At 35.2% G+C, this 27,243-nt stretch overlaps 1 long non-coding RNA gene and 1 pseudogene across 2 annotated transcripts in view; one reads left to right on the top strand and one right to left on the bottom strand.

Annotated features, from left to right (window-relative positions):
- LOC141410915 (bifunctional heparan sulfate N-deacetylase/N-sulfotransferase 3-like) overlaps positions 1-27,243 on the bottom strand; it is a 118,586-nt pseudogene that overhangs the window by 38,275 nt on the left and 53,068 nt on the right.
- Positions 1-27,243, top strand: part of LOC141410916 (uncharacterized) — a 92,644-nt gene that overhangs the window by 44,160 nt on the left and 21,241 nt on the right. For both annotated transcript variants that reach the window (XR_012435718.1, XR_012435719.1), the window contains one exon: positions 9,564-9,618. This is a non-coding gene — a long non-coding RNA (uncharacterized lncRNA). The remainder of the gene's footprint in view (positions 1-9,563; positions 9,619-27,243) is intronic.

The raw sequence follows: 27,243 nt of genomic DNA, 5'->3' as shown, positions 1-27,243 counted from the left end.
ATTCTATATTTAATTTAATACAATATGTAAAATATAATACCATTTCAGCACATAATCGATATTAAAATTATTGAAATGCCTTACATTTTAATACTATCTTACAATTTGATGTCATATTTTATATTTACAGTATGTTTAAACATGGAGTAGCTGTATGTGGCTAGTGGCTACCATATTAGAAAGTGTAGCTCTAGATTCTATGCCTCAATGCTAGAGGGCATAGTGACCTAGCACTCAAGAGTCCATCATGACCTGGTGCTTACCTTCTTTCTGTCTTCATGTTTCCATTTACCTTCTTTGACTTTTCATTGTAGTAAATCAGCCTAGCATATGTAGATGTTATTTATTCTATCTGGAATGCCCTCTCTTATTTTTATTTACCTATGATTTGCCTAATTTGAGATGACCACGCCCTCTTTGTATTGCCACTGTACCCTTATGCTCTCTTTTAGCAACTGCTGTAATATGTAGCCTTGAATAGTTATTTGTTCCTCTTGCTAAACTGTGAGCTAATCAAGAGTAGTGACCATATTATAATCTTCATTGCATCTACAGTTATGTACATAGTTGACTACAGGAATGTTCAATAAACTTAATTGCGTAATACATTACTGGTAAATATCTGTTGAACAGAATTCAAGTCTATCTCATTATATGTAGTAGTTCTGCTTTTAAAAATTACACATTCAAGTCAAGTGTGGTGGCTCATGCCTGTAACCTTAGCTACTTAGGAGATGGAGATTGGGAGGATTGCCATTTGAGACCAGCCTGGTAAAAAGTTAGTGAGACCCCACTTCAACAAATAGCTGTGTGTGGTGGTGCACATCTGTATTCCTAGCTAGGTGAGAGGCATAGGTAAGAGGACTCAAGTTTGATGGCAGTTTGGGCAAACACACAAGATCCTATCTAAAACAATAACCTAAAGCACAAAGGCCTGGAGGCATAATTCAAATGGTTGAGTGCTTGCCCAGCAAGTGTGAGACCTTGAGTTTGAGCCACCAACAAAACAAAACAAACAAACAAACAAAATCATACACATTCAAGGTAGAAAAACAGAACATTTTTAAAAAGGGAGAAACACTAAGAATTGTTCAAAACTGTTTATATATGATATAAGTTTTATAAATTGTTATAAATGAGTTATTTTAAAATAAATTTTTATGTGTATTTTAAAGTATGATATATTTTGGTACATAGTATTTATTGCATATAGTACATAGTATATATTGCAGTACATTTTTAGCATTTTAGTACATCACTCAAGATGCTTTAAAAACATACATGTATATATTTGAATGACTAAATAGCTATCTTATTAATCATCAAAACTTACTGAACTTTTTTCTGTTAGTCCTTTAGTATTTTTATATATGTATGTATTTATTTATTTATATTGTATTATTGGAGGGCTTGAAGATCAAACTCAGGTGCATGCTAAGCATGTGCTTTCTACCACTGAGCTACACTCCCAGCTAAATTTAGTGTATTTATAACCTTTTATTGTTATAAACATCTGGAAACAACTTGGTTTTTATGTTTTACTACCTTTCTAGGAATTTTTTTTCAAAGTAGGTGAAATTATTGGGTCAAAGAGAATATGTATTTTAAAGACTAGTATCTTGTGGGTCACCTGCCTTAGATTCAGCACATCAGCCCAGCTCCCTGGGCTTTCTTTCTATTCTTCAAGGGATGAATAGGAAGAAAACAGGAAGGAAGCAGGAGTCTTCAGTCTACTGTGAGTGGTGACAGTGGAGGAAAGCTGCCTTATTACTACCAAATAATGCTGACAAGAATGAATTATTTGGAAACTGCATTATCTTTGACTATTTGGCTTTAAATTGATGAGTCACAGTTGAAAGATAAACCAAATGTGAATGAGAGTTAACAAAGGAGTTAAAAAAAAGGCTCTTTTATTAGACTGTAGAGAAGAAAATGGTAGATATAACAATTCCATTTGAATTACTTGTGAGGATTTAATGAGAGAACACATGTTAAGAGCTCAATAAGGTTTTGGAGCTCAAAGAAATATATGTTACCTAAGAAAGATGAAGAATTGATTTTATTGGGTAAAATATGACATTGAGACTTATCTTAAAATTCTCCCACAAATGCTAACCTATTATAATTATCTAATCTATTCTGAAGAAGGCATGTGAGCATGCTTTGGCGTTCATCTGGTTCTTGCAGAGAACATTTTAGCTTTTTGTTTTTAATTTCAATCAGATGAATTTTGAAATAGTAGTATTATCCTGCTACAAATGGTCATTTTATACTCTCAATGCTATGCTACATGATATTATCAAATAGTATATGGGTCATATTCTATTCAAGACTTGGGTGAGACATTCATCAACTTGGATGAGAAATTCAGCAAAATGAAAGAGATCCTAAAAAAATCTTAGAAAATTAAAAGTTGAATAAATGAAATAAAAAAAATGCAGTGGGAAGCATCATTTTAATAGAGTATGTCTTGCAGAAGAAGGAAATGTCTTAGACTAGGTTGAGTAGAAGAAAGAATATCATGGATTGAAGACAAGACTGATTAAGGAATATTACATTCAGGTAGTGTGATAAAGAAAACAAATAATCATAACCACGACTTTCAAGAACACTGCAATCAAGGGGCAACCTAGGAATCCTTTGGTAGAAGAATGAGCTGAGACACAAACTAAAGTCATACAAAACCTATTTAATGAAATTATGGCAGAAAATTCCCCAAGTATGGGGAAAGTGCATGAGGTAATTTAGAACTGCAAATAGGTATAACCAGAAAAGCAACCTTCTGCATCACATTTTAGTTAAAATGCCAGGAACACAAAGAACAAAGAAAGAACATTAAAAATTGAAAGAGAGAAGTGCCAAGTTACTTACAAAGGCAAAGTCACCAGAATTACATTAAGACCTCTCAGCAGGAAACCTTAAAGCCAGGAAGTCATGGAATAATTTACTTCATGAGTCGAAAGTAAACAATTGCCAAACAGGATTACTATACCTAGCAAATCTATCCTTTAAAATTGATGGAAAAATAAAGACCTTCTAAGATAAACACAAAATAAATCAATTTATGTCCATCAAGTCAGCATTGCAGAAGATACAGCCTCTATTATGATGATGTGTGATCCTTTTATTTCTAGTTTCTTTAGGGCTTTTATCATGAAGATTTGTGGAACTTCATCAAAGGCCTTTTCTGTACCTTTTGAAATGTTTGATCCTAAAAACTACCACAAGAGTCTTAGATCTAATACATATCTTCTGCAAAGAAGCAGGATACAAAATCAACATACTAAATTAGTAGCTTTTTGATACACCAATTATAACTCTGAAAAAGAAGTCAGGAAAAACAATCCCATTTATAACAGACCCAAAAAATAAAATAAAATGCCTAGGCATAAACTTAACCAAAGATGTTAAAAAACTCTACATTGAAAGATATAAAGCACTGAAGAAGGACATTGTAGGAGACTAGAACATGGAAATATCTCTTATGTTCATAGATCAGCAAAATTAAATTGTAGAATTGTTAATATTGTTAAAATTCTTAAAGAATTGTTTAAAATGTCACCAGAAGCATCTACAGATGCAATGCAATCCTCACCAAAATTGCAATGGCATTCTTCACAGAAATAAAAAAAAAATCCTAAAATTCATAAGGAAACACAAAAGACTCCAAATATCCAAAGCAATCCTAACAAAAAGAGCACTCACAATATCAACTTCAAACTATACTACAGAACTATAGTGAGAAAGATAGCATGGTACGGGCACAAAAATAGATGTGTAGACCAATGAAATAGAACACCAGAAACAAACCCATTTAGCTATAGCCATCTGATTCTTGGCAAAGGTGCCAAAAACATACATTGGAAAAACATCTCTTTAGCAAGTGTTACTGGGAAAACTAGATACTCACTAAACTAAATTGCTATATTTCACCCTGGGAAAAAACAAAATAACTTTAAGTAATCAAAGACCTTAACATAAGACCTGAGACTTTGAAACTATTTGAGTAAGTCATAGGGTAAACACTTCAGGATTTAGGCACAGGCAGACTTTCTGAATAGCACTCTAATAGCTCAAGAAATAATAGCAAGAATTGAGAAATGGGATTGCATAAAGTTAAAAAGTTTCTGTATAGAAAAAGAAACAGTTGCTAGAATGAAGAGTAGTCTATAGAATGGGAGAAAATCTTTTCTAGCTATACATTCTGACAAGACATTAATATCCAGTATATACAAAGAATTTAAGAAATTAAATATCAAAAGAGGAAATAATCTAATCAATTATGGGCAAAGGGTACATTGTAGCATTTACAAAGGTTCTTACAATGTATAAATATATCCTACTTGAATCACCCCCTCCACTACTCTCTTTAACCTCCCCTCCCCCGATTTCTGGAACCCTTTCAGCAGGTATCATTTTTGCATATGTACATGTATACACATTATTTGGGCCATATTCATCCTCCTACCCCTTTCTCCACCACCTCCCCCTCCCACTGGTGCCAACCCCCGTTCCCCTCTGAGTAGAACCTGTTCCACCTTCCTGTTCTCTGATTTTTTAGAAGAAAAAAACATAAAAGATAAGAAGAGAAACATGGCTTTTTTGCTAGTTTGAGATAAAGATAGCTACACGGGGAGATTCCTTCTGTTATTTCCATGCATACATGTATTACAACCCAAATTGGTTCATCTCTACCAGTCCTCTTCACTACTCCCTAGTCTCCTTCCCATAGTGGCCTCAGTCAGTTTAAGATTACTTTATTCATTCCTACACAGTGAGCACATCAACCACATTCAAGTTTTTGGTTTCCTTCCCTTTCCCTATTCCTAACGTGCATGGCCTCCCCTTAAAGTGACCTGTGGCCAGTAATATTGCTTCATTTGTTTTAGGTCTATAATCTGCATATGAGGAAGAACATGTGACTTTTGGCCTTCTAAGCCTGACTAACTTCACTTAAGATGATGTTCCATCCATTTACCTGCAAATGACAAAGTTTCATTCTTCTTTGTGGCTGAGTAAAATTCCATTGTGTATAAATATCACATTTTCTTAATTCATTCATCAGTAGTGGGGCATCTTTTTTCCATAGTTTGGCTATTGTGAATAGTGCTGCAATAAACATGGGTGTGCAAGTGCCTTTGTGGTAACCTGACTCATATTCTTTTGGATTTATCCTTAGGAGTGGTATTGCTAGATAGTATGGCAGATCTATTTTTAGTTTTTTGAGGAGACCGCATATTGTTTTCCGTAGTGGTTGTACTAGCTTACATTCCCACCAGCAGTGTATAAGGGTTCCTTTTCCCCTGCATCCTCGCCAACATTTGCTGTTGGTGGTGTTCTTGATGGTAGCTATTCTAACAGGAGTGAGGTGGAATCGTAGCATGGTTTTGATTTGCATTTCCTTTATGGCCAGGAATGGTGAGCATTTTTTCATGTGTATTTTAGTTATTTGGACTTCTTCCTTTGAAAAAGTTCTGCTTAGTTCAGTTGCCGATTTCTTTATTGGGTCATTGATTTTGGGGAAGTTTAGTTTTTTGAGCTCCCTGTATATTCTGGCTATCAGTTCCTTGTCTGATGTATAGCTAGCAAAGATTTTATTCCATTTTGTGGGTGGCTTCTTCAATTTAGAGACAATTTCTTTTGTTGTGCAGAAGCTTTTTAATTTGATGTAGTCTTATTTGTCAATTCTTTCTTAGTTGTTGAGCTGCTTGATTTCTACTGAGGAAGTCCTTGTCTATGCCTATTGCTTCAAGTGTATTCCCTGCTCTTTCCTATACTAGATTTAAGGTGTCAGGTCTGATATTAAGGTCCTTAATGCAATTTGAGTTAATACTTGTACAAGGTGACAGCATGGATCTAGTTTCAGTTTTCTGCATGGAGATATTAGTTTTCCCAGCAACATTTGTGGAAAAGGCTGTCTATTCTCATTGTATGTTTTTGGTACCTTTGTCAAAAATTAGGTGGGCAAAGCTGAGTGGATTCATATCCAGGTCATCTATTCTGTTCCACTGGTCTTCGTGCCAGTACCATGCTGTTTTTATTGCTATGGCTCTATAGTATAGTTTGAAGTTGGGTATTGTGATACCTCCAGTGTTTTCGTTTTGCTCAGTATTGCCTTGGCTATTTGCAGTCTTTTGTGTTTCCAAACGAACTTTAGGGTAGATTTTTCAATCTCTGTGAAGAATGTCATTGGGATTTTGATGGGAATTGTGCTGAACACGTAGACTGCTTTTGTTAGCATAACCATTTTTACTATGTTGATTCTGCCAATCCATGAGCATGGGAGCTCTTTCCACCTTCTGTAGTCTTCTCTGATTTCTTTCTTCAGTAGTTTGTAGTTTTCCTTGTAGAGGTCATTTACATTCTTTGCTAAGTTTACTCCTAGGTATTTGATTTTTTTCTTTTTGGAAGCTATTGTAAATGGAATTGTTTTCCTCTATTCTTTCTCAATCTGCTCATTGTTGATGTATAGAAAGGCTACTAATTTTTGTAAGTTGATTTAGTATCCTTCTACTTTGCAGAAGCTGTTTATGGTATCTAGTAAGAGTTTTTGGGTGGAGTTTTTTTTGGGTCTCTTAGGTATAAGATCATGTCATCCAGCAGACACTTTTCGAACAAGAAATACAAATGTCCAATAAATACATGAAAACATATTCAACATCTTTATCCAGCAGGGACACATATCAAAACTACAGTGAGAGTTCATGTTACCCAAGTCAGAATGGCTATCATCAAGAATTCAAAAAATAACAAATGTTGGTGAAGACATTGGGGAAAAAGAACCTTGATACACTGCTGGTGGCAATATAAACAAGTATAGCCACTGTGGAAATCAGTATGGAGGTTCCTCAAAAAATTAAAAATAGAACTACCATGTAAGCCAGTCCACTACTTCTGATTATACGCCTAAATGAATCAAAGTGAGTTTACTGTGGAGATATCTGCACACACATGTTTATGTTGGTACTATTCACAATAGTTACATTATGGAATCAACCTAGATGCCTGTCTATGAATGAATGGGTAAAGAAAATGTGATACATACAAACAATGGAGTTTTATTCAGCCATAAAGAAAAATTATGCCATTTGTGGGAAAATGGATGAAACTCAAGATCATCATGTTAAGTGAAATAAGCCATTCTCACAAAGATAAGGATTGAATGTTTTCTATTCATATGTGGGATTTAGGGGGAAAAAAAGGACATGATAGTAAAACAGGGATTTTAGGGATCTGGAAAGGGAAAAGAAGATAGGAGAGGGAGATAAGAAGGGGTAATAAAGGGGTGAATATGATCAAAGTGCATTATATACATATATGGAAGTGTCATAATGAAATCCATCTGTTTGTACAGTTAGTAGACAATAAAAAAAATTGAAAAAAAAGTTGTAGTGGCACATTCTTGTAATCTTAGCTACTTGGGAGGTAGAGGCAGGAGGATCATGAGTTAGAAGGCAGCCTAGGCAAAGTCAGTGATATACCATCTTAAAAATTAATTAAAACTAAAGAGCTGGAGGCATACCTCAAGTGGTAGAGTATTTGCCTAGCAAGTGTGAGGCCTTGGATTCTATCTCCAATACTAAAAAAACTGATAAAAAAAAAACATTGTGAGCCTAAACTAAATACATCCCATTCTACTTCCACTTAGACTCACAAAAATGCCTGCTGTTGAACTGTCAGCATGTCCGTCTGATATGAAGCCATGTTTGATAAATGGGAAAATGGTAGTGGGAAGAAATAGGAGTTTCAAATAAATTGTGGCAGGGGCCCTTGAAAGTGAATGTCTTTGCACTATTCACAATAGCCAAGTTATGGAAACAACCAAGATGCCCAACTACTGATGAATGGATCAAGAAAATGTGGTATTTATACACAATGGAATTTTACTCAGCCATGAAGAAGAATGAAATCTTATCATTTGCAAGTAAATGGATGGAACTGCAGAACATCATTCTGAGAACATCAGAAGTCCAAAAATTGTATTTTCTCCCTCATATGCGGTCTTTAGATCTAGGGCAAATGCAGCAATGTTGTTGGACTTGGATCACATGACAAGGGGAGAACACCCAAAACATGAAAGCATTTGATGTCCCCACTCCAGAGGAACTAACACAGAAACCTTAAAGAGACAGAGGTCAACATGAGAAGGGGATCAGAAACCAGTGTAAAGATCAGTTAGAGATGAATCAACCTGGGTTGTAACACATTTGTACATGAAAGCAATGCTAGGAATCTCTTTATATAGCTATCCTTAACTCAACTAGCAAAAATGCTATGTCTTCCTTATTATGCTTATGTCTTCTCTTCAACAAAATCAGAGATAAGGGCAGAACAGGTTCTGCCTAGAAACTATGTGGGGAGGGAGGGGAGACGGTGGGGGAGGGGGACAGGGGGAAGAAATGACCCAAACAATGTAATATATGTGAATAAATGAAAAAAAAAAAGAAAGAAACTGAGGGTCTTTGAATCATTAACTTCTTTGGTTTTCCAGTAATCTCTCTTCTGGTATTAGGCAACCCTGAAGAAAGAGAGAGAGTTCCATAATGCAGAGGATTCTAAGGTGATTGCCAGCAAAGCTGTGTAATACACTTACCTTGCAGTGCATTATGATACATGGCAGTTTATGAAAGCCCAGTTACACAGATTATAAGTTACATTTTCTAGTTTTAGCATCGTAGTACAAAATGTCCAAGTATCTTAACTAAATTCTTAAGAAATGATGATTCATAGGTAATACTAATAAACAAAGTGCAAGTAAAAGACAAGAAAGGGACAGAGCCAATACTTGTCCTATTTCTAGCAGGAGCTATTATCAGCCATGTAATGAGATGAAAACAGCATTGGTGTAATCAGACTGGAAGAGAGTAGACACCCTGATTTCAGAATTTTCAAGAAAAATATTTAAACATGAATTTATACATATTAATTTTAATAAGAGGTCATTGTCATTACCAAGACATTTAGAAATATAATTTATTTCATCTTTTAAAATCTTATATTTTGTAAGGGAATTCATAGTGTAAAATGTTAATATAAAATATCTTAATAAAACAATATTTAAATTAAAAATCATTGTGTACTTAGATATTAAAAAACCAGAATTCAGGGATATAATAATTAAACCAAACTTACTGCTTTCGCTACTCTTCCTTTAAAATTTGTTTGGTGTGTTGGTTTCCCATTTATCAACTGGGATGAAGGACAGGACAGGCAAAAGGGCCTCCCTAGTTTCATTTCTTTTTATTTTTAGTGGTACTGCGGTTTGAACTTAGGGCCTCACACTTGCTAGGCAGGTGCTCTACTCTACTATCAGCCCTTTTTTGTGTTGGGAATTTTCAAGATAGGGTAATGTGAACTATTTTCCCAGGCTGGCCTTGAACTTTGATCTTTCTGATCTCTGCTGGGCGTGAGCCCAGCTCCTAGTTTCTTAGGTGACCAAAGTTCTTATGTAGCTTTAAGTTGTTAACACAGCCTTGATTTAGTAGTATAAATTTTCTGGTCCGGGAAATAATCACAACTCCAAGCTTGTTGAAGTATTAAATCTTTTCTTCTCACCCAACTAGGGCCTGGTGCAGGAGAGAATCTGCAAGACAGTGGGAAGAGATTCACTCTTCTCCAGTGAGTGATTTTATTATTCTTTTATTCTTGCTTACTGAAGTTTATGATCTCTTACTATTTGGGGCATGAAGGTACAGGAGGAAAAGGGATGCAGGGAATTACTGCTTGATTGATACTGCCGTAAGGTTGCTTGTGTTATCTCCACCTAAGATATTTGTAATTTGCAGTTGGACCTCACCAATGCAATTTCGCATTATGAGGCCAGCATATTCCCCAGTGTCTTTTAGGCTCTCTTCTGAGTAGGGCTCCATCTGGGCTCTGAGATTTAGGGACCTTTGATTTGCCTTTGAAAAAGAGAGCATATAATTCCTAGATGTGTCTCCCTTTTCTAACACGGACCACTTGACTCATCTCTCATGTTTTCATTTTGTCAGTTGTGAGGCTTACACCAACCTGTTATGTCCCCCTGCTCCAGTGAACACCTGTCAAGTCCTCTGAGGGTTCCAGTAATCCTGAAGCCAGAGCTGAGCTGAGCAGTGCAGTAGATACTCATGCCCCTGCCCTCCCATGGGCATCATGCTTACCATGCAGCACAATCTTTCCAAGAAGTCTTCTTCACAGTCTTAATTTCCAGAAACTTGACCTTTTTATTCTGGATGTGGATGAGAAACTTGAATTTTGGCAAGGTGGCCCCTCTCAGATCTCACTTTGATGTCTCAGCTTTTCCAAGTTTTTGTGCTATAATGGTTTTATGGCAAAAAGTACTTCAATTTTACCACCTTCTCCAATGGGAACAAGATGTCGTTTTAATTTTTAAGGTTAGATTCATTGAATACTATTTTATTTATCTGTTTTGTGCCTTAGTCATCATTTAAGAATCTCAAAGGGAAGCCCAACTGCAGAATAATTTGGCAAGGAGCTCTTAACCTTTCGAATTTGAGATCTGATAGCCTTTAGGAGAAAGATGGAAGAGTGAATCAATTGCTTTTAATTAGGGACAGGTTTCAAAGGTACAGGGATGAGGTCAATGTAATTTAAAACAATTTAGCTTGAAGTGGTTTGTCTTTTTTTAATAACATTTATATCTCTCACATAATTTTTCTGGCTATACATTCAGAATTGCAAACTTCAGCCCTTTTATTATAAGGTAATGATTGATAATCAATTAACATTTCTGTTAGATGCCAGAAGAGGAAATTCTATTGGATTAATGAATCACTGTTATTTTAGCTTCTGAACAAGTGTTTACATGCCATAAAAGTGTCTACATGCCATAAAAGTGTCTCCAACTCTCAGATCACCAATTTTCAATTAATTTTGCATTGTGTCTGTGGCTTGTGCTATTCTGATACTGTCTCTACATTACTCTGAAAACCCCTATTGCAGTTATTTAGAGACCAGACAACAGCTGTTATTCTTCCATTAGACTCATAGAGTGACAGAATAATGAATACATTTATAGCTTAAGATGGATTTAAAAATGATTAAGAGAAATCCTTTTTAAAAGCAGAAATATAGCACAAAGGTTATATTAAACTTTGCAATGAAAATATTCTTATTTTCACCATAGCATGATGAAGATATAAAAAGAAAATTAAATTAAGTGTCCTTAAAGCTGTTGAATTTTACTTCAAAGACTTGTCAAAATTTTTAAAGAATGCTTCAAGAAAATAGACCAACATGAAAATCTGACTTTGGCTTATATATAAATGAACTGAATTTAAGTAATCACAAAGATCAGCTTGCTAAATTTCTAAATGTTCAAAACCATTTAAAAATTTGCTTTTATTTATTTTAAGGTAGCCCCTCTAATCAAGTGTTTCATAAAATACTGCATGACTTGGGACTGTCAATTTAGTACAGTTAACACTCAAAGGATAAGAAAGAATAATACTGAAGAATGAACACTTGCTAGATATTAACAGAGCAATCCAGGTGACTATCCCTTTATGAGAGAGAAAATACCAGTGCTTAACTATGCCTAAAAAAGCTGCACATAACTGTTTTGATTAAAACAAGACATCTTAAGAAATGAAGTTTGGCATAAAGGTACCATAGTGAGGTAGATTTTCCATGGTTATGCAGTTGAAAAGACCAACCCAGATGCAGGAGTTAGCTAAGGAAGACTTAATTAAAAGCAAGATACCTAGCAAGGCATTTCTGCAGAAATGTGCAAAGACCAGAAATATATATTTAAAAATTAAACCTTTAGGAGTCAGCAAAGCTAGAGACCACCTACTGCCAAAGGTGCTTGTGGGTGGAGGGACTTTCCCCAGGATAGTGAGAAAATACCATCATAGAGGTACCTAACTCTGGGTATAAAACTTAGCAAGTTTGCAAAAGATTCTAACTAGAGTAGATATTTTAAAAAGTAATTTGTAGATAGTGTTCTACATATGGTTTATAATTTGTTGTTACTTTAAACTATAAATTCTTTTAAATAACTTATTTAAAGATAAGCCAGTCCATCAGTAATATATGTCTTTAATGAGGAGTTATACATTATCAAAGTAAATTATTTTAGAAACTAGGTGAACCAGCAAAAAAAAGAACTAGAATTTATCATTGTTTCCTTTCTAGAAAGTCAAGCTTACCACATAGCAACAACTTAGAACTGCACAGAAGAGATACAGGGACTTGTGGTTATGAAATTGAAATGCTCATTCAGTATTGACTAAACAAAAATGCATCATGACTTATAGAAAAAATTAAAAAAACCTTTGCTTATATATTATTATCACATCAGGTAAGCCTAAGATACATTGGAATTTTGAAACAATTCCAAGGGTTTTTTATAAATGGTTTCATTAAGTACCAATGTCTAGAGAATACTGCCTGTTGAATAAGAAAATTTGCCTTATTAGGGAGGATAAGTGGGTAACTGGGGATGGAGGAAGAAGGTTAAGAAGAGAAAAAGTCTCCTTCATCTAGTGATAAAGTTTCTACTTTTCTAAATATCTGCTCCAGAAAGATTTCTTCTTTTCTCCTTCCTTCCTTCCTTTCTTCTTCCCTCCCTCCCTCCTTCCCTCCCTCCCTTTCTCCTTCCTTCCTTCTCATGCAAGAATTGGTTAAAACAGAAGTTGGCCTTTACTATTCTTCTCTACTTTCCCTCACTTTGACCTTTGACAGTTTAGAAACCACTGTTAATCAGAGATACAAGGCTGTAGGTAGAGACAAAGCCTCAATTCCCACTGAAGGCTTCTTTCCTGCAGGATGAGGAGAAATTTTAATCTTGAATGAAGTCCAGTATTGTGATTATTACATGAGACAGGATTTATACTTACTTTATTGAAACTATTGTATTACCAAAGTGACTAGAGTTCTTTTATTACCTGAGTATGACCCCCAAAGTTTTGAAGCTGACTTGAGTTTATTTTTTTTTAAGGAAAAACGGAAGTAATTTAAGAAGAAACACTTAAAAGAATTTATCTTGTTAAATGCTTTGTATTACAAAGTGTGTAGGGAATAGGCTAATTAATTATTTTAAATTAAACATTAAATTAAGCTAAATATTAAATTAAATATTTCAAGAGTATACCATAAAAATTGCTAAAAGCTTTGGGCTTTTAAATGATGAACATTTTTCTAGAGCTAATAGAACATAATGATGCACAAGTGTGTAAGGATGTGCAGTGCTTTGACCAAACAGAGTGTAGGGAAGCACACGCCAGCTACTCAGTCTCTAGCCACCTGAGACTGAACTACAGACAAAAAGACTGATAGATACCTGTAAACATGGGAAAACAATTCCACACAAAGAATATGCATTTATATTGAGTCTTTTCTCAGAGGCTTTCCAATTCACAGTGGGATTTCTGGTTTCAATGGGTGTCAAGCTCTTTTCCTACACAGATCCAGGCTGAGAGAATTTTGATATCGCCACATCCTCAGGAACAGACAGAAGAAAACCATTCAGCTGGGGTTGTTATCAGTTGTCACAGAAATATAGTTTACCTTCACCATTTATTAAGGAGGGCTTATAGCTGCAGTTTCCTAGTCTGTTAGGTAAGAGTAAAATTTTTATCTGAGAGAACCATTTTAATCCTTTTGCTGAAAAGATACTATCTCAAAGATTTGTGTTGTAAAGGAAGGAGCATAAAGTGGACAGCCAAATATTGGCATTACAGTGGCAGGTTTTTTATATTTCATGTATATTTATTCATGGCAGAAGATATTTCATTTTTTCTTTTGGTTCTGGACATTAAACCAGGTATTGCACCTGTTAGGCAAAGTGATCTAGCACTGAGCTTCAAGGTGCTCTAGTATTGAGCTACATCGCCAGCTCACAACAGACATTTTTTTTTTTTTGGCAGTACTGGTGTTTGAACTCAGAGCTTTGCGCTTGCTAGGTAAGTGCTCTACCACTTGAACCATGCCTCCAGTTCTTTCTGCTCCGGTTATTTTAGAGATAGGGTTTCACATTGATGCCTCAGCAGGACTGAATCATGATCTTTTTATTTTATGCTTCCTGCCAAACGGAAGGTGAAATAACATTTGTGAAACACTATGCCCACTTTTTTTTTTTTTGAGATGGGGTCTCCCAAACTTTTTGCCAAGGGCGATCGTTCCCATCTCAGTCTCCCAAGTAGTTAGAGGACCGAGTCTCTCTGCGCATGAGAGACGCTTTTTATGATGGTTCTATACTTTTCACTTTTTTGTTTCTTTTTAGTTTTTACTTTTGATATGTAGTTTTTTCTTTAGACAAGATTTTTGTACATTTATTTAGATTTTTAAACTGTTTTCAAACAGCTTGTATATGAACAAATGTTAACTTTTCCATTTACTCTGAAGATTTCTGTAAATGCCCCATAACTACAGATTAGATCAAGATTATAAGTTTACCTAGTTTTTCCTTTCATATCAAAAGTCATTATTTTCATATACAGTTAACCAAAAGTGTTGTTTCTGCATGTAAATTTTCTTTTCACTCTTATATTATTCTTTTATTTTGATTAGAATTTCTTTTTCAGTTGTCATACTAAAAAATATATCAGGCTTTCTTGCCAGAGATCACCAGCAATTGTAAATTGTGGTAACAGATTCGTGCACGCACTGGAGAAAAAGAGATGGCAACTTTTAAACCGGAGAAATTATTAAATGTAGGCACTTCTTGATGATGGATGACTTGTAGCTATTAATATATGATTTTAATATGATTTTGGATAAAGAAACGAAAATAAGTGAATTGAGAGCAAGAAGTGACTTAAGTTACTAAAAGAATGAAAATGAATGAAAAGCAAGATAAAGGAGAGAAAAAGAAAAGAAATCTAGAGAAAAATGAATGGTTTCACAGTTAATTTATTTAGCTGGAAATGCCATGAAGATGCTGTTAGATGAAAAGACTGAGATTCTTAAAAGTCTTTGATATGTCAGGGAGTAAGAAAACAATCAATGAAATTGAGGATAAACACTGGAGTACTGAGTTGGTAAAGTAAGAAAGAGTATATAGTCAGGTCTGAGAGAGGACTGCTGGTAAAATATGGGCTGTTACAAAAGTAGCATGAAGACCTTTGTAAACTACAATGTTTGATCAGAGTTCTGGTCATGCATTTCTTCTGAGCGCTATGGAATGGTGTGAAACTAAGGGATGGCTTTTAGAATAAGCTGGTTTAGAGCAAAAGAAATGACAAAATTATAGGTAACAACAGGGAGGTGGGCCAAAAGGCAGTCACAGAAAGAGATTCTTAAAGGTCTACTGAAGAGTAACTGAAAGACATTTATACCTGGGTAAGAGACCTCAAGGAGAATATTTTTGAGGTTCATAGAGTAAAGAAGTGCAAAATTATAATGAGACTGTGCCAAGCATTTTTGTGAATGCTCATGAGTCTTCCTGAGTTGAAAATGGTGGTGGGAGCATATAAACACAAAAATTACATCTGCTAGAAATGTTTAAGTTAGCAGTATGCTATCAAAATATTCCATCTCCTTTCACTTGGAAACATAAATGCGTTAGGACCATGCTGGGCAGCACTGTTGAGATCTCTGTACAAAGATTGTTCACAGTCCAGCTAGCTGTACAGAATTATGAATATGTATTTCAAAATTTTAAACAAAATGGTGCATTACTTCCTATATAGTTCATTGGATCTGATTTCTCTTGTAAATATAAGTAGGGATCATTTGCAAAATAACAGAGTAGAATTTCCTGTGCAGACAGATGCTTTTTATATTTATAAAGACTGAGCTGCTTTTTTCTTTTTAATGCTCTGGGAAACGGGAAACCGAAATGATTTTTCATATCAAGTTTAGTTTAACATATGGCAAAGAGCTCACTCAGACGGTCTCCAAACTTTGCTGTTAACAGTTTCCAGCCTACACAGGAAACGAAGCTGTGCTTCTGACGCATTCCCATTATATGGGAAGACCACAGAGAACAGCCTAAGTTAAACCACAAAAATTATGTTTATACAAAGCGCAGCATTCAATTTAAACCACAGTAGCATAGAAAGCTTCAGTTGATGCTTCAACTCCACTTTTAAGTTGTGCTAGCAAAATATTTCAAAGCCTATCAATAAAACCAAATAGCTGTTAAGTCTATCCTTCAGTTTTTTGGAAGATAAGCAACAAGCAAGTTCTGAATCTGGATATTGCCTCTTCTGAGGGGCCTCAGTTTTAGAAATCGTCTTGTGTTTGTAAATCTTCTACTGGATTTTCAAATACTAAAAAAATAAAACAAAAGAAACACCTCATCTGTTGAGAACACTTGAGGTAGAGAGCTAGAGTGTTTTCTTTGGAAAATAATTGTTATATTCCACCTATACTTCTGAGGATATGGAAAGTGAAGTATTGAGCATGATTCCCTCAGCGTTATGGATGGCTGTATGTCGTCATGAAATAGTTCCATGGCGCCATACAGCTATGCTTTTTGAATTCTTTGGCTGCTTTTCACTACTTTTTTCTTTTGTCAGCTTTCATTTCCTACTGCTGTTGTTTTAGCATTCTTCTTTTCCTTTCTCTCATATGCTGATGTTTTTACATATGTTCTTTAGAATGAGAAAACCAACTAAGAAGTGCGGATAAATTCTGTTTAAAAATGATGCCATACAAAGCTCTCAGTGGAGCCCAGTGTCCGTGTAAAGAATGCAGAATTTCTTCTTTCTTTAAAAAAATTTTTTTTATTGTTGTTCTGGGAATACATTATGGCATTTAACAAAAGTTCTTACGATATACCAAATGTATCATAGTTAAATTCCACCCCCTCCACCACTCTCCTTTATCCCCTCCTTTACCCCCATTCCTGGAATAGTTTCAACAGGTATCATTTTTCCATTTACATACATGTGCACACAGTATTTGCACTATATTCACCCTACTAAACCTTTTACTCACATCCTTCCTCATCCCATTGTTACCAACCCACCAGACAGGAACTGTTGTGCCCTCCTGTTTTCTGATTTTGTAAAAAAAAAAAAAAAAAAAAAAAAGTCAGTTTTTTTTAATGGTTGAATAAAATTCCATTGTGAAAAATACCACATTTTCTTAATTCATTCATCAGTAGTGGGGCATCTTGGCTGTTTCCATAGATTAGCTACTGTGAAAAATGCTGCAATAGACATGGATGTGCAGGTACCTTTATTGTAACCTGACTTAACATTCCTTCATTTGGAAGCACAAACGACTGTGAATAGCCAAGGCAATATGGAGCAAAAGAGCACCTCTGGAGGTATCACAGTACTCAATTTCAAACTACACTACAGAGCCATAGCAGTAAAAACAGCATGGTACTGGCCTAAAAACAGACATGAAGACCAGTGGAACAGAATAGAAGGCCCAGATATGAATCCACAGTGCTATACCCACCTGATTTTTAACAAAGGTCCCAAAAACTTACCATGAAGAAAAGACAGCTTTCTAAACAAATGTTGCTGGGAATACTGGGTATCTCCATGCAGAAAACTGAATCTAGATTCATGTCTTTCATCCTATATGGTTTCATCTCAAAGTGGCTTAAGGACCTTAATATAAAACCTGAAACTTTGAAGCTAGTGCAGGAAAGAGTAGGGGACACAATGGGAATTCATAGGCCTAGGCAACAGACTTCCTACATAGAACTCAAATGGCTCAGCAACTTTCTCTTGACAGGATTGACAAATGGGACTACATGAAACTAAAAAGCTTCTGCATTACAAAAGAAATGGTCACCAAATTGAAGAGGCTGCCCATGGAGTGGGAGAAAATCTTTGCCAGCTATATATCTGATGAGGATTTAATAACCAGAATATACGGGGAGCCCAAAAAACTAAACTCCCCAAAAATCAGTGACCCAATGATGAAATGGGCAAATGAACTGAACAGAGCTTTTTCAAAGGAAGAAGTCCAAACGGCCAAAAAGCACCTGAAGAAATGCTCAACATCCCTGACCATAAAAGAAATGCAAATCAAAACCATGTCAAGATTCTACCTCACTCTGGTTAGAATGGTTATCATTAAGAACATAAATCAGAAGGGGGGATGAAAGAGAGCAGTGGAGGGGGTGAATTCAATATGATCTATTTGATGTATTTTAGGAACCTTTGTAAATACTCCAATGTACACCCACCCAGCACAACAACAATAAAAAAATATATATAAACAACATGTTGGTGAGGATGTGGAGGAAAAAGGAACCCTTACATACTGTTGTTAGGAATGTAAATTAGTACAACCACTATGGAAAACAGTATGGAGGCTTCTTAAAAAACTAAAAATAGAACTGCCATATGATCCAGCAATTCCACTCCTAGAGATATACCCAAAGGATTGTAAGTCAGAACTTTTTCTGTTTGTTTCCCACTAGTCAAATTATGTAATCTGGAGTTTGGACTTGCTAGGCAGGCGATCTACCACTTGAGCTATGTCCCCAGTCCTTTTTGTTGTTGTTATTTTTGAGATAGGACCTCACATTTATGCCCAGGCTTTCCTGTGCCTCTGTTCCCCTAATTCATGCTTCCCACATAGCTGGAATGACACGCATGCACCATCATGCCCAGTTTTTTATTGGCTGAGAGTGGGGTCTTGCTAACTGTTTGCCATGGCTGATCTCAAACCACAATCCCCTGATCTCTGCCTCCTGATCAGCTAGGATTGCAGGTATGAGTGGTCCCCCTCACACCCACTCCCGGGCCAGGCTAGGTTATGTACTGTTTTCAAACCCCAGTTTCCTCATCTATAAAATACCTCACAGGATTGCTGTTAAGGTTAAATAAGATAACATATATGTAAAATAACCTAATAAGGTTGTTTCAAAAATAAATATGGTCGTGTAAAACAGCATGGCACAAAGTGGTCCCTTTGGTTTCCTCTCCCTTTTGCAGATCCTTTCTTGTTAATTCCTTGTTCTCAGCTGCAGCTGATTTAGTTATTAGAAGGAGAAAATAGAATTAGAGATAGCTGAAATGTTACTGTTAATATTTATCTCTTCTTCCATGAGCTTTTAGAAGGTATTAATGTTTTGAAAGTTAAGTAAAAAGATCCTTTAAATTCTCAAAAGTACTGCTTAACTGTATCCCTTGATATTTTGTCTTAAAATAATTTACATAAATTTTAATTCATTATTAGACAAGGTTAATCATTCTTTGTATACCAAGAACTCTTATGTTAGCACTTTTTTCCCCCCAGTATTGGGGTTTGAACTCAGGCCTCATGCTTGCTAGCCTTTGAGCCATGCCTCCAGCCCTTATGTTAGCACTTTTAAAATCAGTGCTTTACCTTTCTTGTTAGGAAAAGTGATGGAATCTCATTAAAGGAAAATTATAAAATATAGAAAAGCAAGATGAAAAAAAACCCAACTGTCAACATCTAAAGATGAGTATCTTTTCATTATTTTTGTATAGTTCTTTGCACAAAATTTTGGCACTTTATGTACAATTTCATATTCTTTTTACACATAATACATATTTCATAACTTATTACCAAACTATTCATAGGCATAAATTTAAAAATATGCATAATAACCACTAAGTAGATATAATTTATTTCAAAATTTGTCTTTGGTTGGACATTCAGCTTATTTCTATTACAGTTAATACTTTTTCTGTATTTAATGCTCTTTCCTGTGAAAGAGTTACTTCCTATAGAAGTGGGATCATAGTGTTATAGACTATGAAGATTTTTAAAGCTTTGCCATGTGGGAAAACAGTGATCCCAGAATCATGACTTGGCTACAAAAGATACCTAGCGAGGCCTGCCTGGCATCTGTCCTGTTTACTCCAGACAAAGGCCACAGCCTCAGTTTTGCTATGGATAGAGAACCTTACATGAAGGATGTTCCTTTTATTGATGCCAGCTGCAATGAGCATTGCTGTGTGCTGATAATACTTTTTGAAACCTTGATTTCAAATGTTGACTAAGTATCTAATTTCTCATAAAAGAGACCTCTATTATTATTATTATTACATGATTATTGACATTTTATATATAGAGAATGGCATGGCGGCACAGAGGAACCTCAGCAGGAGCATGTCCTTCGTCCGTTGTTCCAGGACTCACACTGCTCACTGGCTCCATAGCTGGCTGTGACTGCTGACCAATAAGCACTATTTAACACAAGTTGCACTGGTTTAGAAAGAAAAGCTTTGACAAACTCACTCATCTTTGAAAACAGAAGGCCCAATCCCAATTATCCAACTATCTGTGTAACTGGACTAACACCGTCCTTGAAAGCAGTACCATATGACCTTCAGAGAAACATACAGTTCTGCTGAGAGCCAAAACTGAAATGTGAGGAGCAAATATCCCCCCAGCTTATAGCTGCTTCAGCCACCTGGACTGCAGCCTCATGAGAAACTTGCACCCATAGAAACACCATTCTTGAATTTTGACCTACAGAAACCATAAGTGATCATAAAATGATAAATATTTTTAAACCACTGTGCGTTTGGTATATTTTGTTACTCAGAAATAATAAGTATAAAAATAATTTTATAGATGTATATTTTTAAAAATTCTGTTTTCAAGGAAGTCTTAGGTTTATAAACTACATTAGGTTATTATGTTTAATAGTTTCTTTAAAACTATAATAATACTTTTAAAATATGAAATATAATTTTTGAAAATTCTAGAATATTTGTTTTATAGAATATGTCAGTGCTTGGATTTGTTTAGTTGCTTCCTCATGATTAGATTAATGTGAAAAATGTACTATCAAGAGTACAGAAAGATATTTTTAAAAAGTGTGTTAAAAACACTTAACAGGACATTTATCCCCTTAAAATTTTAAGTGTGTACTACAGTAATGTTAACTGTAAGTATGATGCTATACAGCAGATCCTTAGTGTCATATGTCTTCATTTGAGAAAAATCTATTTTGCTGCTGTTTAGTAGAATATTCTGTTTAAGTCTGTTAGGTTCACTTGGCTTAGTGTTGTTCAAGTTCTGTTTCCTTATTGATCTTCAGTCTGGATGTTCCATCCATTGTTGAAAATAGGTTATCAGCTTCTACTATAATTGTGTTGCTATCTATTTGTTCCTTCATTTTGTTAATAGTTCATTCATATATTTGGAAGCGCTAATGTTCCTTGCATATACATTTAAAACTGATACATCTTTCTGGCTAACTGAATTTTTGATCATTACATTATGTCCTTCTCTGTGAGAAATTTTGAATTAAAGTTAGTTTTTTTCTGTTAAAAATATGGCAACCCTTTCTCTCTTTAGTCACCATTTGCATGAAATATTTTTCCTGTTCTTTTCACTTTCAACCTATATCTGTCATTAAATGTAAAGCAGTCTACTGAAGGCAGCATGTAGAAGAATCTTGTTTCTTTTTTTGCTTGAGGAGTTTAATTCATTTTCATTTCATATAATCATAATAGGAAAGGAATTACAACTGTCTTATAGTGTTTTTGTCCCCTTTTTCCTCTCTGTCTTCCTTTGTATTTCATTGAGTTGTGTGCTGATATGCTTTGAATTCTTTCTTATTTTCTTTTATGAATCTTATGTATTTTCTTCGTGATTACCATGGAGTTTACCTAAAACCTCTACTAGTCAACAAGAATAAGCTGATGTTTTAAGTTGGTAACAATTTAACTTCAATTGCATTAAAATTCTACCCTTTTACTTTCCCCATCCATTCCATTTTTTATATTGTATGTCACGAATCACATTTTTACATTGTATGTTCACTAGAATATCTTATAGCTATACTTATTTTTATACTTTTGTCTTTTATCTTCTATATCATAACTAAAAGTGATTTATACACTGCAATATTGTCTTCTTGTCTGTATATTATATTTGAGCTTATGGTTTCATATTACTGTCAAGTATATTTCATATGAACCTGAAGAACTGCCTTTACCATTTCTTGTAAGACAAGAATGTTGGTCATGAACTCCCTTAGTTTTTGTTTGTTTATTTGGGAGTATCCTTATTTCTTTCATTTTTAAAGGATGGCATTGCTGGATATAGTATTCTTTATTGATAGTTTTTTTCTTTTTTTTGCGTTTATCACTTTTAGTGTAATTTTCCTCTTCCTTCTACCCTAAGGTTTCTGTGGAGAAATATGCTGATAATTTTATGGAGGCTCTCTTATATGTAATGAGTTACTTTCCCCTTGCTGCTATTAAAAACCATCTATTTTCACTTTTGATATTTTATAATTATTTTTATTTATTATTATTATGTGTGTTGATGTGAATGTCATCAGTCCTTCCTAATTAGTTTGTTGACTTTGTTCAATTTGGATATCCATTTCATTTCTGATTTTGGCAAGTTTCCAGTGATTATTTCTTCAAATAAAATTTCTTCCTCTTTCCCTTCACTCTTTTCCTTTTGAGACTTCCACAATTAATTCATTGGTCAAATTGATGATGTTTCCTAAGTCTCTCAGGCTTTCTCCACTCTTCTGTTGTTATCTTTTCTTTTTGGATGGATACAGTAGTCCCCCTTTATATATGGTTTTATTGCCCCTGGTTTTTGTTATCTACAGTCAGCAAAAGTCTGAAATTATCAAATGGAAAAATTCCAGAAGCAAACAATTCATAAAAGGATTCATAAGCTTTATTTTTTTATTTATTTAGTTTTTTATTATTCATTTATTCATATCTGCATACATTGTTGGGTCATTTCTCCCCCTGCTCACCCCCCTTCCTCCCCCACACCACTTCCAGGCAGAACCTGTTCTGCCCTTATCTCTAATTTTGTTGAAAAAAAGACATAAGCATAATAAGGAAGACAAAGCATTTTTGCTAGTTGAGAATAGCTATACAAAGAGATTCCTAGCATTGCTTCCATGTACAAATGTGTTACAACCCATGTTGATTCAACTCTAACTGATCTTTACACTGGTTCCTGATCCCCTTCTCATGTTAACCTCTGTCGCTTTAAGGTTTCTGTATTAGTTCTTCTGGAGTGGGGACATCAAATGCTTTCACGTTTTGGGTTTTCTACCTATCCCCATACCTCTCATATGTGTTCTCCCCTTGTCATGTGATCCAAGTCCAACCACATTGCTGCATTTACCCTAGATCTAAAGTCCACATATGAGGAAGAACATAAGATTTTTGGTCTTCTGAGCCTGGCTAACCTCGCTCAGAATGATGTTCTCCAGTTCCATCCATTTACTTGCACATGATAAGATTTCATTCTTCTTCAAGGCTGAGTAAAATTCTGTACAAGTACCACATTTTCTTGATCCATTCATCAGTAGTGGGGCATCTTGGTTGTTTCCATAACTTGACTATTGTGAATAGTGCTGCAATAAACATGGGTGTGCAGGTGCCTCTGGAGTAACCTGTGTTGCATTCCTTTGGGTATATCCCCAGGAGTGGGATTGCTGGATCATATGGAAGGTGTATGCTTAGATTTTTAAGAAGCCTGCAAATTTTTTTCCAGAGTGGTTGCACCAGCTTGCATTCTTACCAGCAGTGTTCGAGGGTACCTTTTTCCCCACATCCTCACCAACACATGTTGTTGGTGGTGTTTTTGATGATGGCTATTCTAATGGGTGAGATGGAATCTTAGTGTGGTTTTGATTTGTATTTCATTTATGGATGGAGATGGTGAGCATTTTTTCATGTGCTTTTTTGCCATTCGAATGTCTTCTTTTAAGAAAGTTCTGTTTAGTTCAGTTGCCAATTTCTTAATAGGTTCATTGATTTTAGAACAGTTTAGTTTCTTAATTTCCCTGTATATTCTGGTTATCAGTCCCTTGTCTGATGTACAGCTGGCAAATATTTTCTCCCACTCTGTGGGTGGTCTCTTCAGTTTAGAGACCATTTCTTTTGTTGTGCAGAAGCTTTTTAATTTTGTGAAGTCCCATTTGTCCATCCTTTCTCTTAGTTGTTGGGCTGCTGGGGTTCTAGTGAGGAAGTCCTTGCCTGTACCTATTAGATCTAGAGGGCTTTCTGCTCCTTCCTGTAGTTTCAGGTCTGATATTAAGGTCTTTGATGCATTTTGAGTTGAGACTAGTACAAGTGGTAGACATGGATTTAGTTTCAGTTTCTTGCAGACGGGTAACCACTCTTTCCAGCAACATTTGTTGAAGAGGCTGTCTTTTCTCCATTGTATATTTTTGGCACCTTTGTCAAAAATGAGGTTGGTATAGTTGTGTGGATTCATATCTGGGTCCTCTATTCTGTTCCACTGTTCTTCATGTCTGTTTTTGTGCCAATACCATGCTGTTTTTATTGCTATTGCTTTGTAATATTGTTTGAAGTCAGGTATTGTGATATCTCCAGCATTGCTCTTTTTGCTGAGTATCGCCTTGGCTATTCGTGGTCTCTTGTGTTTCCAAATGAACTTCAGGGTAGATTTTTCAATCTCTATGATGAATGTGATTGGGATTTTTATGGGAGTTGCATTAAACATGTAGATGGCTTTTGGTAGTATGGCCATTTTTACTATGCTGATTCTCCCAATCCGTGAGCACGGGAGATCTTTCCATCCTCTATAGTCATTCTCGATCTCTTTCCTCAGGAGTTTGTAATTCTCTTTGTAGATGTCATTCACACCCTTTGTTAAATTTACTCTTAGGTATTTGATTTTTTTTTTGAGGCTATTGTGAATAGAATTGTTTCTATATGCATTTTCTCAATTTGTTCATTGTCGGTGTATAGAAAGCTAATGATTTTTGTAAGTTGATTTTGTATCCTGCCACCTTGCTGAAACTGTTTATGGTGTCTAGAAGTTTTTGGGTAGAGTTTTTTGGGTCTTTGCGGTATGGGATCATGTCGTCTGCATAGAGGGATATTTTGACAATTTCTTTACCTATTTGTATTCCTTTTACTTCTTCTTCTTGCCTAATTGCTATGACTAGAAATTCCAGTACTATGTTGAATAGGAGTGGGGATAGTGGGCACCCTTGTCTCCTTCTTAATTTTAGGGGAAAAGATTTCAGTTTTTCACCATTAAGTATGATGTTGGCTGTAAGTTTGTCATATATAAGCCTTTACAATTTGAGGTACATTCCTTCTATTCCTAGTTTTCTTAGAGTTTTTATCATGAAGTGGTGTTGGATCTTATCAAAGGCTTTTTCTGCATCTATTGAGATGATCAAGTGGTTTTTGTCTTTGCTTCTATTGATGTGCTGTATTACATTTATAGATTTATGTATGTTGTACCACCCCTGTATCCCTGGGATGAAGCTGACTTTGTCATGGTATATGATCTTTCTGATGTGTTGTTGGATTTGGTTTGCCATTATTTTATTAAGGATTTTTGCATCGATATTCATTAAGAAAACTGTTCTGTAGCTCTCCTTTTTTGGAGGTGTTTTTGTCTGGTTTTGGGATGAGAGTAATATTGGCTTCATAAAACAAGTTAGGCAGTGTTCCTTTCCTTTCTATTTCATGAAAAGTTTAAGGAGGGTTGGTATTAGTTCTGTAAACATCTGATAGAATTCAGCAGAGAATCCATCAGGTCCTGGACATTTCTTTTTTGGAAGGCTCTTGATATCTACTTCAATTTAATTTTGTGTTATAGATCTATTCAGGTGATTGATATCCTCTTGGTTCAGTTTTGGATGTTTGTAAATATCTAGAAATCTGTCCATTTCCTCAAGATTTTCAAATTTATTAGAATACAGGTTCTCAAAGTAATCTCTGATGATTTCCTAGATTTCCATGGTGTTTGTTGTTATTCCCCTTTTGCATTTCTAATTTCATTGGTTTGGGTTTTTTTCTCCTCATTTTAGTCAGGTTTGCCAGGGGTCTGTCAATCTTATTTATTTTTTCAAAGAACCAGCTTTTTGTTTCATTGATTCTTTGTATATTTTTGTTGTTGTTGTTTCTATTTCATTAATTTCAGGCTTTATTTTGATTATTTCTTTTCTTCTGCTTGTTTTGGGGTTTCCTGGTTCTTGTTTTTCTAGGAGTTTGAGATGTAGCATTAGGTCATTGATTTGAGATCTTTCTGTCCTTTTAATATATGCACTCATGGCTATAAATTTTCCTCTTAGGACTGTCTTTGCTGTGTCCCATAGGTTCTGGTAGGTCATGTTTTCATTTTCATTAACTTCCAGGAACCTTTTAATATCCTCTTTTATTTCATCAATGACACATTGATCAATAAGCAATGTGTTGTTCAGCTTCCAATTGTTTGCATGTTTTTTACTGTTGTTTTTGTTGTTTAGTTGTTTGTTGCATTAGTTTTAATGCATTGTGGTCAGATAGAATGCATGGGATTATTTCTATTTTCTTATATTTGCTGAAGCTTGCTTTGTGCCCTAAGATATGGTCAATTTTGGAGAAAGTTCCATGAGCTGCTGAGAAGAATGTATATTGTGCAGAAGTTGTATGAAATATTCTGTAGACATCAGCTAGATCCATTTGATCTATGGTGTGATTTAGTTGTAGGATTTCTTTATTGAGTTTTTGTTTGGATAACCTATCTATTGGTGATAGGGGGGTATTAAGGTCTCCCACTACCACTGTGTTAGAGTTTATATATGTTTTTAGGTACTTCAGAGTATGTTTGATGAAATTGGGTGCATTGAGGTTGGGTGCATATAGGTTGATAATTGTTATTTCCTTTTGGTGTATTTCCCCTTTTATTAGTATGGAGTATCCTTCTTTATCTTGTTTGATCAATGTAAGTTTGAAGTCTACTTGGTCCAAGATAAGTATTGCTACTCTTGCCTGTTTTGGGGGGCCATTGGCTTGGTAGTTCTTCTTCCAGCCTTTCACTGTCAGCCAGTGCTTATTTCTGTCTTTGAGGTGGGTCTCCTGTAGGCAGCAGATTGTTGGATCTTCCTTTTTAATCCAGTTTGCCAATTGGTGTCTTTTGTTAACATTCAGTGTTATTATTGATAAGTACGTGGTGATCCCTATCATGTAGTTGTCTTTGTTGATTAAGGGTTTGTGTGTAGCTGAGTGTTTATAAGCTTTAAATTGTAGCATGAGTTGCATGATGAAACCTCATCCTGTCCCACTCCCATCTGGGATATGAATTATTCCTTTTCTAGGGTACCTATGCTGTATGTGTTACCTGTCCATCTGTCACTTAAGTAGCCATCTTGATTATCAGACTTAGTGTCATGGTATTGCATACTTGTATTCAAGTAACCTTTATTTTCCTAAGTAATGGCTCCAAAGCACAAGAATAATGATGGTGCCATTTTTGATATGCCAAAGAGAAAGCATAAAGTGTTTCTCTGAAGTAAAAGGAGAAAACTCTCAGCTTAGTAAGGAAAGAAAAAAAATCATGCTGAGTTTGCAAAGATCTATGATTAGAATGAGTCTTCTTCATGAAATTGTGAGGAAGTAAGAA

The sequence above is a fragment of the Castor canadensis genome, chromosome 9, assembly GCF_047511655.1.
Source record: "Castor canadensis chromosome 9, mCasCan1.hap1v2, whole genome shotgun sequence".
NCBI lineage: Eukaryota > Metazoa > Chordata > Mammalia > Rodentia > Castoridae > Castor > Castor canadensis.
Note: the sequence above shows the minus strand (reverse complement) of the source record. Positions and strands in the feature narration are given on the sequence as shown.